Source organism: Rissa tridactyla, chromosome 4, assembly GCF_028500815.1.
Source record: "Rissa tridactyla isolate bRisTri1 chromosome 4, bRisTri1.patW.cur.20221130, whole genome shotgun sequence".
In the NCBI taxonomy this organism is placed as follows: Eukaryota; Metazoa; Chordata; class Aves; order Charadriiformes; family Laridae; genus Rissa; species Rissa tridactyla.
In genome coordinates, this window is record NC_071469.1 from 88,186,688 (window position 1) to 88,200,753 (window position 14,066).

General features: G+C 46.9%; 1 protein-coding gene across 1 annotated transcript in view; it reads right to left on the reverse strand.

Annotated features, from left to right (window-relative positions):
- Positions 1-14,066, reverse strand: part of MAF (MAF bZIP transcription factor) — a 192,306-nt gene that overhangs the window by 109,745 nt on the left and 68,495 nt on the right. The gene's annotated exons all lie outside the window — the stretch shown is intronic.

Consider the following 14,066-nt stretch of genomic DNA (forward strand, 5'->3'; position numbering starts at 1 on the left):
GAATATATATATATATAATTTTTTTTTTTAATCAAAGGCAAGATTTTAGAGATGTTAGCAGGGATGAGATCCCCCAACATCTGGGGAAATATGAACTGATAAAAAAATGTATCTGCCCAGCTCCATAAAGGGTAAATCTTGTCTGACAAATCTGGCAGAATTTGTTTTAGGAGCTAACGTGAAAAACAGGCAGGAGCGAAGCAGTGGAGCTAATCCACATAGATTTCAGAAAAGTCATTTAAACGCAGCCTGGGATGGTAGACTAATACGTAAGGTTAGCAAGTATGGCATAAAAACCATTGTCCTTGAAAGACTAAGGAAATGGTTAGGTGATTAAGGGCAGGTTGTAATGGTAAAACTTTATGGGTCAGAGAGGAGGACGGTGATGTGGTGAAGACAGCTATATTTGAGGTTATTACGATGACAGTTCAAGGCGTCAGATGGAGACTCATACTTTTTACTCCGTAGAAAAACTATTCTGAGAAAAGTGCTACCCTGGGCGGTTCTAATCCAAAACTCACACCGAAACCAAGACCAGTTCATCTTCTGGGGGGCATTTGCCTTTGTGGAACATCGAATCTTCCTGGGTCAGCAAAGCAGACAATGCAGAGGAATGAAATCAGGCCCAATGAGCCCAATAAATGAAAAAAAAGCACCCCACCCTCGGCCAGGGTAAGGTCAGGTTGGCCAGAGGGATATATATTACGACGATAGGGTTTGCTGAACTAAAAGATGACAGAACTGGAAAAGGATTTAAGGCAGGCCCAGGAGCTGTCGGCACATGGCGTTAACGTGGTTACTCCTGGATTACATTCATACCTTGTCTTGACAGTTTGGTCCAGGTTCTCCAGGGTGATGGTGGGCAAGGAGCAAGATAGAACAACTCCCAGTAGTAGGGGGAAAGCAGAGAAAAACAGACAAGACAGGACAGAGGTGGTCCAGAATATGACACGGAAAAAGGGGCAGTGGTTCAGAGAGGACTCAGGCAGCCTTCAGCTGTGTAACCCAGCACCTCCATCTAAAAAGCAGAGCAGATGCTACCACAGTGTTGGAAGGAACCCTATGCAAGCTGGAGACTGCGGTAATGTCCCTCAGCATGTTCTCTGCAAACTCTGGACCCTCTGAAAGTGCCCATCCTGCAGTGAAGGCTCCTGTACCTGCCCTGGTTCAACCCCCTGCCCCTGGCTAGAGCAAAGCCCAAGTCCTGCCATGCTGATCCGCCAGGTCCTCGCCACCTGCCACTGGGAAATGCGGAGTCTCATACCTGTCAATTCAGCACAGGGACATGTCTCCCTGCTTCGCCTCTAATATCCATGGTCATACCCCTCCCACTGCCCCCAAATAAGCACTCCAGGGAATGGGAACACCCAAGGGTGCTCCTTCCCTTGTGCAACATGATCCAGACTCCCCACTCTCCGTGAAATCCAGCACCACTTCTGGAGCTAAATTTAAAAAGTCATTGAGTCCTTGAGTATAGGGCTGGGATTTTGTCTGCTGCCCACTCAGCAAAAGTCCCCAAGTCTGGCATTTCTAAGCGTTTAAAGAATTTCAGGACTACCTGAACTTCACGTGACCTACCTGCATCCCTCAGACGAGCAAAATCAAACTGGGAAGGTCACCAAAAGCCTGCCACAAAAAGTCCATCCATTTTTGGCAGCTCTTTGCTCCTGTGTCCCCTCCAGGAACAGGCAAAATGAGGCATTACCTGGAGCTATGGGCTGCCCAGACCATTTGCACAGCAGGAATCCAGGAACCCGCTGGGGCCACCCCAGCCCTTGCCTAGGAGCATCCTTCTGCCCACAAACCCCATGGCAAGGCAAGCTGGCTCTGCCATCCAGCTTTGCAGGGGATGAGGCCAGCAAAGTCCTCATCCGAGGGCGTTGCCGATGCTGTGGTGCTCTCCAGACACCCTGGGCTGCCAGAAGGACCGGTGGCACCAGACCTCGGTGGCTGCAGACCTCAGGGTGGGGTCGGGAAGGACCCCTGCGATGGGGAGCTGAGGGGTATTTGTGGGGTCGCTGCTGGCAGTATCCCCGCGCAGCACAGCAAGCTGTTTGCGGCACAGATAGGAATCGCAGATTGATTAATTGATTAATCACACCTGCTAATTACATTGAACAAATAGGCAAAATTAATATTTGATGTAGGTCTCTAAAGAGACTGTACGGATCAATTTTCCGCAGATAAGACAGAAAAGTTCCTGCAGATAATACACAAAACCTCGGCAGAAGCTTCCTGGCTACAGTTGACTCTGTCACATTGAAACCGATGGAGTGACGACGTCCCACGAAACACTGCTTATTGCTTACGCCCGATTCTTCAGGGCCCTGACTAAAGCACCACACACGAGTCGTGTTTGCTAAGGCAAGCGCACGCGTGCCCACGTCCAAAGCTGGTTTCAGTGCCACTTGGCTGCTGTTTGTACGAAAACCGAGCATCATCACAAACACACCAAGATAACAAAAATAACGGATCAGCTGCATTTAATACATAAATCAGTATTATAAGCACTGTTCTGCAGCTCGAGCTGACTTCGAGTCAAGCTTCCATTAATATTGAGTAAAAATATTGGTGTTTTGCAAAGGATTGTAAAAATCCCCTGGCAAAACTATTCTGCTTGTGCATCCAGAGCGCAGCGCAGCCTCCCGCAGCGAGACAACCCCGGGCTGAAGCAGCACTTTCATCCTGTTTATGCCCTTAAAAGGGGAAACTGCCTTTTTTTTTTTTTTTTTGGCCCTTTTTTTTTTTTTTTTTTTTTTTTTTTTTGTTCAGCCCTTTGCAGAAAGAGACAAAGTTCACCTCTCATTCACGTGCATGCTGACCACGCGAGCACAGCGGTCCCGCTGGAAACAGAACTCGCATTTCCTGCGATGCCGGGGGAGGGTGGGGGGGGGTTTTTTAGACCAGGTTTGTTCTAAGTGACCTTGCCAGGGCTGCTCCGAAACCCTGGTGTCACTCCCTGGGATCTCTGCACCCCAGAGCCACCTCCCACGCTGATATTTTTGGAGGTTCTGGATTCCTCAGGGGCGAAAGTTACTACATAAATATACATTCTTGTTATCTATTTGTCATTGAGTTTCTGCCGTGATTTGATTGCTTTGAAAATGGATTTGAAAATGGATTTGTTATTGTGACAGGCAATGTCTTTTGTCTTGGTTTAACGTCTGACTATTATCTAGTATAAATAACAGACTTTCTGCAAATCTAATTCCAGGTTTTTGTTTCATATACCTTTACTAATCTTGAAAATCTGGTTGCATTAAGAAACAGCATCAGAAAGGAGTTAAACCAGCGTATCCTCATAAAGCTGAAATAGGCATGAAACGTAATGAGAAATCCTACTGCAAACAGACCGTGTTTTCAGTCTTGAGTCTTTATTTATTAAACCTACTTTAGGAAATTCAGACAATCTACAAACATTTGGGGGGCTGAGGTATTTCAGGCTTATAAAGTAATCTTCGAAGAGCAAAGACCACCTTGTGTTTTTGCAGCAAATATTTCCTAATCTTAAGAGAAGGGGGGGGTTGGATGCATGAAAAAACCCACTGACTTTATTTTCACGGGGGCTGGCAGCACGGGGAAGGAGCCTGGCATTGCACCAGCCAGCGGATGCCCGGAGCCAGAGCGAAATCAGATGGCGGCGACCCAGCTTTTGGCTTAGGCAGGTGCCTCCCAGAACCTTTCAAAAATTGAACCTTACCTTCTGGAAGATGAAATCAATGCACCTAAGGCACTTACATGGTCTTCAAGACCAAAACGCCCTGATTTCGCGACCGTGTTGGACTCCCCAGCATGCCTCTGGGGCGTTACTGCCGTGTCCTAAGGGAGCACCGAGGCCAGGTTCGTAAGAGGACAGAGGTGCCCACCGTGGGAACGGGGTGGAATAAAGCTGCCCGAGTTCAAAATTGAAATCCCGAAAACTTCTGTTCAGCTGCCAGCAAACCCTGAATCATCTAATGTCCGCAGACACATTTCCCATTTCCTTTGAGTGTCCTGGGTGCCTCAGCCCAGCTCCAGTACAGATCAGCAGCTCTCTGCCGGGAGCCAAGGGTGCAACAAGGAGTGGGGCTGATGACTCAGCCCCGTCTCCAAATTGGGACCAGTTTTACCTGCCTGGACCCTGTTAAGAAGACCTAACTCCACCTTTGTAGGACATAGGTTGCTTTTGGTGCAGGACTCCTGGATTTTACTGTGTGTTCTGGCCTGCCTCTGGTGGGACAGGAGTCCCCAGATCTGCCCAGAGTTCTGCTTGATGTCTCCTCTCCTAACCAATGTACAGGTCAGAACCTACGATATTTAAATATCTCAAACTGCTTTCTCAAATAGGTGGAATCACACCTAAAAAAAAAAAAAAAATCAATTTACACACCGTAGTTATCACCTGATGCAGTAATTCCAAATGCCACTTGATCCCTTCTCAGACTAGACATGGACAAACTAGCTGGAAGACATCGTCATCCTGATGGTCACAAACCTGCCTGCAGGCAGCTTGGCTCAAAGCAGAACGAGCCTAAAGAAAGGCCAGATTTTGGGAAACAAGGTCATGCGTAAATTCCCAGGCATCACACCGAAAAATCACCTTTGGACGGATGTGGCCTGACTCTTGGCTGGGTTCGGCACTCGCAGCTCGGGGTCAAGCTAAGAAAATCTGCAACTCCCCTGCGGCTGCCCAAGCAGAGCAGAGAGGAGCGGGGCTGGCTTCTGCTGCAGCGTCGGGGAAGTTGGTTTTCGAGGGTGCAGCAAGCACTGCATCCCAGGAATGCAAACTTCTTATGGATAGGAAATTCCTCGAATTCATGCTCTTACGATGCGAGGAGGAATGTGCCTTCAAAAATTCTCACACTCACTCTACTTTCATAGCCTGGCGAGGAGTTTCTGACGCTAATCAGAACGGAAAGCACAGCACACCTTTAAATGAATATGGGTAATATTATTCTATTACTCTGATGATTATCACCTAAATTGCCTTGTAAAATGTTTAACACTGTTTATCCTGACAGTATTTTGACACCGGAGAACTTTTTCCATCAGGGCCAAGTGAGGGATGCTCTGGCAGCAACGCTGTTGGTACCAACGCACGGTGGGTCACAGCAGAACTCGTGGGTCCCACCAAGCCCAGCCCTTGTCCCAATGCTTGTGTGCAAGCTGAAAAATTTGACAGCAGGCCATGAGCTTTACCAAAACCTCGTGGCTTGTTCCTGGCCCTATTGCATGACATGTCCCTTCCCTTGTGGGACCCATCAGCTACCTACAATAGAGGGCTTGGTCCAAAGGCAGACGCCACATCTTCACAGCCAAGGTAACTGGAAAGGGCACTGCAGCTGCTCCAACGCATAAAGTCATGGGAGATGGGATAGGGGTGTTTTATTTATAATCAGGGCATCCTTTGCCAGTCAGCTCCTATAAACCTTACAGTGACACAAGACTCTTACTGGCAGACAAAATAGTTAGGCGTAGACGCTGTTCTCAGGGGAATAACGTGATTTCTTGTTCTTTTTACCAGTATTGTTTAACCAGGTCTGACAAACGCGCTTCTAAGCGAATGGAGTGCATCTGGGTTTAGCAGAAGTGCTTGCCCGCACGTGCATCGGGTGGGTGTACATCCCTCTCTGCAACCGCTGCTGCCTTCCAGGGTGCCCTCCAAAATGTCCAAAAATTACCAGAGTTAGGGTTAAATGACATTTGCTCACCTGGTATTTATTTTTATAAATAATACAGAGAGCAAGAACGAGAGAGAAAACCTGAATAATTGAAAGGGGAGGAGGGAGAAAGAAAGATCTATTTAAAAAAAAAAAAATCAGTTCTCAGTTGGCAAAACGAAATCCCACCACGGATATACGGAGATAATACTGAGCTGCTATTACACGACTGCATCCCTCTGAGGAAGAAGTTATCTCTCAATGGATCTGCGAGGATGTTTTAAGTGAATCAGTAAATGAACCAGTCTGGGAACGTGAACAAAATATGTGTGTTTTCTAGTCTCTGAATATAAACAAACAAAACATAAATATTCAGAGATCACTCCAGTTAGTCCTTTTGAAAACTCTTTGAGCAATAAAATAAATAATACGGGTGTTTGCAGATGATCTCCGTAGGGGAAGTGGCAGGAGGGGAAGGAGCCGTGCTCCTCCTGTCCCAATCTTTGGTGATTTACTCACCCATCACGGCAGCCCGGCGCAGAGCGGTGTCCACACCACATAAAGCTCAGTGCTAACATACGACACACATAATGGACCTGCTTGGAAGTCTTCACTCGAGGATTTATGAAGAACAATCTAATTATTCAACTCAGTGCTGCTCACTACCATTATTGCTCCTATTTAAAGCCTACATGGAACAGGCCATTTGTCTCAGGGGACAGACCTTGTCATAGCGGTTTTCATTGATAGAAATATACTCCTCGGTTTTGATAGCAACCCAGCTAATCCTGGAGGGACTTGGTAAACATATCTCACACTTGATAGGCCCAAGGAATTAAGCCTTGACAGCCCAGATTTTCCAGGAGCAGAAAAATGGGTTTGCTTTACCAATAAACTCTAATTAAAGAGGAGGAAAGACCAACCCAACCCTCTGTTTGCAGTAAAGACACCAGCCCTTGCTGCCTTCCTCCTGCGTGCGACTGTTTCAGCATCCCGAAGGAGGGAGGGGGCTGTCAGCTTCCCCCGCCTGATCAAACGGAGGTTGCTCTGTTATTTATAACCCTATGATATGTAACAGATGAGAGGAGTCACCTTGGCTGAGCAAGTCACTCGTGCAACCTAACCTTGGGAGAGCTACCTCTTGTGAGCAGCAGCCAGACAAGGACACGGTGCCAGCTCAGCCAGACGGGAAGGGAGGCACGGCGAGACTTCTCATTCACATCCACTGCGTGGCACAAACTACCTCAGTGGATTCCCTCCTCTTCAGCGCAAACTGGTTTTTAATCTGCCCGAATATTTATTGGTTCTACCTGCATGCAAAAGAATAAGCGTAAACATCCCTTGTTCGTCCTCTCCTACCAAGAGTTAGTGAAGGTTTGCATTTTCCCCCGTAAAAATATTTAAACGTAAGGTGGGTAATGAGCATTTATTGCAATGTATTCATGGACGGTCACCAGATTCCTATCATGAACTGCCGGCACGTGGTCGAACGCTACCTGTAACCAAAGAGATGCTGAAGAATAAGGGTGCGCAGCTTTAAGCCAGCCAACCTTTAATGGAACATTCTTCCAGCCCTTCACATAACAAACCAAATGCTGTCCCGAGTGCACACACACACAGCCCGCCATGGGCTGAGCAACATCGGTACATCCACCAGGATTTAAGGTTGTGATATTCACGGGGGGCCTCAGGGAACTGGTGGTCAGGTTTTTAAAGGTATTTAGATACCGAACTCCCATTGATTTTGAGACTGCCTACATGTGTGGAAATGTCGCTATTGCTGTTGCTGTTTTATCTTTCTTTGCTCGAGGCAGTGCTAAGAATGATAGATGTGCCATAATTAAAAATGTACATGGAAAGCGCAACACACATAACTCTACTCTTCTTTATTTCCCTTCCACCTAGGAAGCCCAGATCTCTTGCACATGGGTAGAAACCGGAGCATTTCTTTCCCTTAAAGGAACTAGCCATTTTTCTCTATCATACATACCACTTTTTGAGGTTCCTGGTCTGAACCTAACCACACAGCCTTGGTCTTTTGAGCATTTCTCAACAGGACTTGAAGAACACTCTGCTGGGGCTTTCTCCACAGGTTCATTTTTGCTTTCCTCTCTCCCAATTTTTGAAGGCATAATGAGCAAAAAGTGGTCACAACCTAATGCAGGCAGCTCAGGATGGTCTGCATGGCAGCAGGAGGGCAGGCAGCTCCTCAAAACTTTATTTTTGAAGGCATATTCACAAATCCAATGACTTTCGGGATGCAACGAGCGGCTCCCAAACATGGAAGCTGAAAACATGTGCTTTTCCTTCAGACACGATAGATGGTTGCAAAGGGCTTTGAGTTGCTTTGTCCTATGCGTAACACAAAACTCCATAGCTTTGGCTACTTGTGGCTAGCATTAAAGTGCTAAAAGTCACTGTATACACCACACCCCCACCCCATGCACACTGAGGCCTGAAGCAGAGGCTCTAAATCACGGTATAAAAGAAATAATCCAGAATCTAATTTGCTGACTGGGACGTACTCGAGTATTTGTACTGCAGAAGATCTCCTCTCACGCTGAATATGGTAAAGGGTAAAGGAGCTTTCTTCCTCTAAAGGTTAGAAAGACCCAATTTAAACAGAAAATTGCAGCTAAGGCTTGCTCAGCATCCCTGAGAGATGCTTTACAAGGGACGAACTGGACCCAATTCTGCTTTGCTATCAGAGTGGCACCAGCAAAGCCAGTGGGCTTCGGTCATTTTTTTTATTCTTACAGGAGGCTTTGGCCCGCGTTTCTGTGCTTCTCTGGTTTTAATTACTTGGCGGAAATGTGTGATGAGATCCAGAATCACCGCCTGTTGGACTGAGCCTGTTTCCATGCAGAAGCTGATACCCAACAGCACTCAGTGCCTGAGGCACGGTCAGGTAGGAGTCACTTTGCAGTGAAGGGTGCAGAAAAACCGTGACGGTTCTAATACAATACACTTGTGATGACATTTTTCAGTGATCTAAAGATTAAGCACGAGGTCCAACATCATATGCAGTCAACAAGGAGAACAAACTACCTCAAAAGGGTGATTTAGTCCACCCAAAGATGGAGCGATCCTGGATGATTGGCATGGAGGAGATGGCTAATTTCTGGACAGCTAAAGTTGAGGGAACCGGTCTCAAGCAGAGTGCCCAAGTTATGCTAGAAGCCACCCTCATCCTACATACGCATAAATTACTGAGAGCTCATGCAGTTGCTGAAACAACGTGACTTGACTGTAAATATTGCAAGGAGAAATCAGTTATTTCTTTTTAAACACATTGCGTGGAAACAAGATGAATGCGAGCCAAAAACCCATGTGGCTCCGCTATAGATCATGCTGTATCACAGCTAGCAAGAAAAGGCTCATTCCAGGCTTCAGCGCGGATTCTTGCTGCTGAAGGCAGTAAAAGTTCAGCTAAAGTTATTTTACTAGCTTGTAAGTAACAGCCCTCCAAGATCATAAATTACTTTCTTATAAGAATTTACTCTTCAGGGTAAGATGAACAACTCTAAGAAGTAGTCTGGCGATGCTGTCCAACCATCCTTCCAGGTTAAATCCCCCCAAACTACCCAACCAGCCGGGGTCTAACCCAGCGTGCCCCGGTGAGCGAGGTGCCACGTTGAACAACAAAGGGAATTCTAGATCACAAACGCTCAGCAGTCAAACGTGGCAAAAACTTCGGCTGCTCCACACAACACCATTTTCCCAGGGCTTAGCAAGAAAGAAAGAAAAAAGATTTCTCAATGATCTCTCAGCAAGTCGGACCAACTTACAGCAGTCCTACCTATGTACGCCAGCCTTGGAGAGCATTACATATCAGGGCTTGAGCATAAAAAAAGGTTGATCTCCTATAAAAGGCATTAATTTAGCAGTAGGTTACTTCCCTCAGTCTGTTCCAAGGATCAAATACCCCTTTCTCCCCTGCCTTCCCCACACATGGCGGCACTGACCCCCTGCCGCCAACCGTCCCCCCCCAGCCATGGGTGGGCACCCCGGGCAGGCTGCCCTCTCGCCCGGAGCGGTGGGTGTCTGGTGGAGCTTACAACAGAGGAAGAAGCAAAACCCAACGCACACGATAAATTTCCGTGGAAGAAACTCTGCAGTACGGGGTGTTTCGATAGCGAGAGGCAAATTTGTAAAGCCTTCCCTTACGTACACCAAAAACCAAAGGGAGACTCTTGCAGAGCAAACTGCCATTCCCCCCAAATTAACTTCACTGTGTCCTACAGCCTGCCTGGATCTTTTGGCACATTTCTGAATATAGCTATCCTAATGAGGCACAGAGCAACTGACATCCAAATAAATTCCAGCAAGAAGTTCCAGTTTACTTGAAAGTAATTGACTCTCTTACAAGGAGGTCAAGGCAAAGTTATTTGGTCGTGCTATTTCTTTTGCTTCCTGTTTTAAGTTACCGAGTTCTTGTACCATCAAAAAACTGCTGACTTCTACCCCTCAGGTGTCTGTGCTAAAGTGGAAAATGAGCTGCTCTTTCTTTTCCCCCTCATCCTTTCTCTCCTCCTCTTCCCTCTGTGTGTTACTTGGGGGTTGTCTGAGGGACAGGCGCGGAGCAAGCAGCCACCAGACTGTCCTTAAGGGATAGAACACACATAGATTTTACAGGTTTTCAAATAAAGCTGGGTAAGAAATTAGCCCTTTTAAGGCCTCCCCTAAATACAACGTACATACAAGCCCCCCATGTAGCACAGAGCCAGCCACGGTACAAACCTGGAGAGCAGAGAGGAACATCTGAGCCTGCAGACCGCAGAGCCAGGCTGGGATTTCTCACCGTCCAAGCTTCGATGGCGTTAAGATCCAACAAATTATTTTGACTTATCGAGACTATGGCCATGGCTGTGACTCAGTTGAAATTTGGGTTCACACTTTTACAAGTTTGAAAATGTGGATTTTTTTATTTTATTTTTTTTTTAACCCTGAGTCATAAGTCTTTAAAGAAGGGCTGTGTAAGACCCCAAGGCCTTACGGAAAAGTCAGTGTTGAATAACTCCCCTGAATAAGTTAAGGCCTTTCCTGACCTCAGTACTAAAATATTTGAGGCACTAAATGAAACAAGGCAGTGAGAGGGTAAAAAAAAAGGTTCTGTAGGCGTGCTACAGCACCTCTTTATCTTCACAGCCTGAAGAGGGTGGAGCACAATTAGCTCACCTGTGAGACATTTGGGCAGTCAAGGAGCTTCAAGAAGTGTTAAAAGTCAGATCCAGACCAGGATCCTGTTGTTCCCCTTATGGCAGCTTAGAAAGTTAAATGGGGGGAACTCATTGCGGCAGCTGCTGCGGTGGTCAGAGGAGTGAGTGGGACCCAGAGGGGACGAGAGGACCCATGGAGGACAGGTGCCTTGGTGGCCATTAGATTCAAAAACCCCACATGAAATCCTCTACACCGCCAATTTCCAGAAGGAGGAGAGTGTAGCAAAGGGAATTATCACACCAGCAGTGCCCCGTTCTTCAAACTTGCTCTTATATTGAACGTCAGAAAGAAAATACACAGAGCTATACAGGTTTTGCACAAAACCCAGATCTTATCTCCGTGCAATTCCGTCTCTCCGAGGAGTGACACTGCTGCACGGCTCCCTCGCCCTCTGCCAGGATGGGGCACAGCTTTCAGGCTTGGTGTAGGTACTCGGCAAACCCCAGGATGCATCCTCACCCAAAACAGGTTTTCTGAGAAATGGAAGCAGAAGACATTCCCAGGCAGCTGCATGTGAGAGTATTTCAATATCCGCTCATCCAAGCTTTAATCTCTAAATTGCAAAAACATTAACATTATTGATTGATCAGACATCAATCCAACAGGAAATTTAATTAAATTAAAATGTGTCACTGCGCAGTCCTCACTGCGTCACGTATAAATCTTTGGTAATAAGTTGACAAAGACAGCGGCGATTGATACCGCGTTCCCACTTCAATTTATCCCCCACCCCTTCATTTGCCTGCGCTGACAATGCGTGTGCTCGCAGACCCGGGGGGGGAAGGACTCGTCTGCAGGGCATCCATCCGACACACACCAGCACCAAAGCCCCCCGTGTCCACGGGATGTGGACTATTTACAGCCAAATGGCCTCAAACCAGGCGGCTCCTCGGGCAACACCTTCACGCAAGGTGCTGTTACGGGGCTGATCCCGTAACACAATTTCCCCATTTCGGACCATCTCCTCCTAAGAGCAGATTTGTCCCCAAAGGCAGCAGGGTCCCGGAGAAAGGCTGAGAGGTGCCTCGCATTAAATCAGTTTATTCCCAGCCCACGTGCAGCTGCTGTGCACCGAAGCTGACGGTGAAACTACTGCATCGAGCCGCGCTGGAGCCCCCACCAAAGCACAGACAGACGCGGATAATAGCAAGATGCTAAGACAGATGATTAAGAAACAACTCCATACAGCAACTTCTTCGCAGTATTATAAATCATTACAGCTGGCTGAATAACACAAAAAGAGATTAAGAAATAGTTTCTCCAATTCATTTCTGAACAGCAGTGGGTTTGGTTTGCTGTCACTTATGGCAGCGTGATATTTACTGTAATTTATTATTATTGTTGCTGCTTGCTGCTATTCAGGCGGCCACTGGCTATTTATGAAAAAGTTTGAGAATCCGGGAAGTTCATGCGGGGTTTTTATCTAAACTGTTTTTCGTACCCGCTGGGGTCTGGTTTGTTCCCCGACGTTTGTTATTCTCCTTTCCAAGTGCCAGTGTCCCCAGGGGAAGCCGAGGGGCCGCACGCCACCGAGTTCACGCAGCGCGGGGACGGGGAAGAGCCGAAGGGAAGGAGTCAGCAGCCGGCACTGGGCTGAGATGGCTTCGCTTTCAATAGAGCGTGGGGAGGGAAGGAAGGGAAATCCAAATCAGTATTTATAGACAACAAAATCCAGCACTAAGCATTTTGCAGAGAGAAGGGAAACAAAGATTAGGTTACCCAGATGAATGTTATTCCCAGTCAACAACTTCCATGCTGCACGTGGAAGCATGCAGACTCCTGGGGTCTCTCTGCCTGCTGAGCACTAAGCTACACGTGCCCTGTGCTACCTTCAGGAACCACCTGCATTATTTTGGGGGTTACTTTCTTTAATCTTCCTGAATGCAAGCTCCAATTCCATGTCTCGAGAGCCGTCCTCCAAACAAATACCGAGGTAATACCGATCAGCCTGTGACTAGATGTGAAAATAGAGCTGTCTCGGCACGGAGTCCCACAGACAGAGCACAGATTTTCTCTGTCTCCACCTCCCACTTGCAGCACCAGTACAGTTTTCATGCCTTTGTCAGAAGTGCCAACCTGGGGAAGTTGCAATGCACAAGCGATGAATTAACTTGACAACGGGCATTTCTGACAATAACTCTCCTAAGAATTTGATCCATAAGGTTTCCTTCTCCGTGGGCCACGTTAGGGGTGAGTGTTCTTGGGGGTATCTGGCAGTGCATGGTGCGTATTTCAGCTCACATCTCTTCCCGATGCACATCTGCTTTGCAAAGACAAATCCCCACTGCACGGAACAGACAAAGTGAACTCAGCTGCATGGGGAAATGGATCTGGAACTACATTCAAAGGCAGTGATTTATACATAAATTATAAAGTGTGTCTATTCCGGACACCCATTTAGATGGAGTTTGTCAGACCCAGCTCTGGAACGCGTATCGCCTGCAGAAACCAGCCAGAAAACCTAAGAGGCTGCTTTAAACCCCAACGTGTGAAAGGCCCCAAACCAGGATTTAATGGATTAGTAAGGCTGAAAAGGACCATCATAATCGTCTGGTTTTGTTTCCTATGTAACGCAGCTGAAGAACTTCACCCACTCATTTCAGCATCAAAGCCCTAACTTCTGCTGAAGCTATTGCATATCTTTAGAAAGACACTCACTCTTGATTTAGAGACTGAAAGTAATGCTAAATCCGACGCATTCCTAAGCCAACTGTTCCAGCCGTTAACTACTCTTGCTATTAAAAAGGCACACTTCCAGGCCAATTTTATCTAGCTTTAGCCTCCTACAGTCAGATCCTGCTACGTCCCTTCTCGCTGTATTAAGGAGCAGATTACAATCAGGTTTAAGTTGTGGGACTATCCTATGAATCACTGCATGCTTTCTCTTCTTGGATAGTCTTGGAAATACTTCACCTGGGATGATTTATGAATGGACAAATTCATTGAAAATATCATTTGCGAGCGAATTACACCCACCCCACCCCCTTCCGATGAAGAGCTTCTGTGCATTTTTGTGTGTGAATCTGTGTTTTATTTTGCCTTTAATCGGGTGGCTCTGAGATGATACGGACAAAGAGATACAGGTAAATATGTGTCGCACTTCAAGCTCTCCCTTAGCACATTAGTGGAGGCGTAATTCTGTGCACCAAAGCAGTAGTCTGTGTCACATCCAGCGCAGACACTGAACAATGTCCCTTTAGAAAGGGC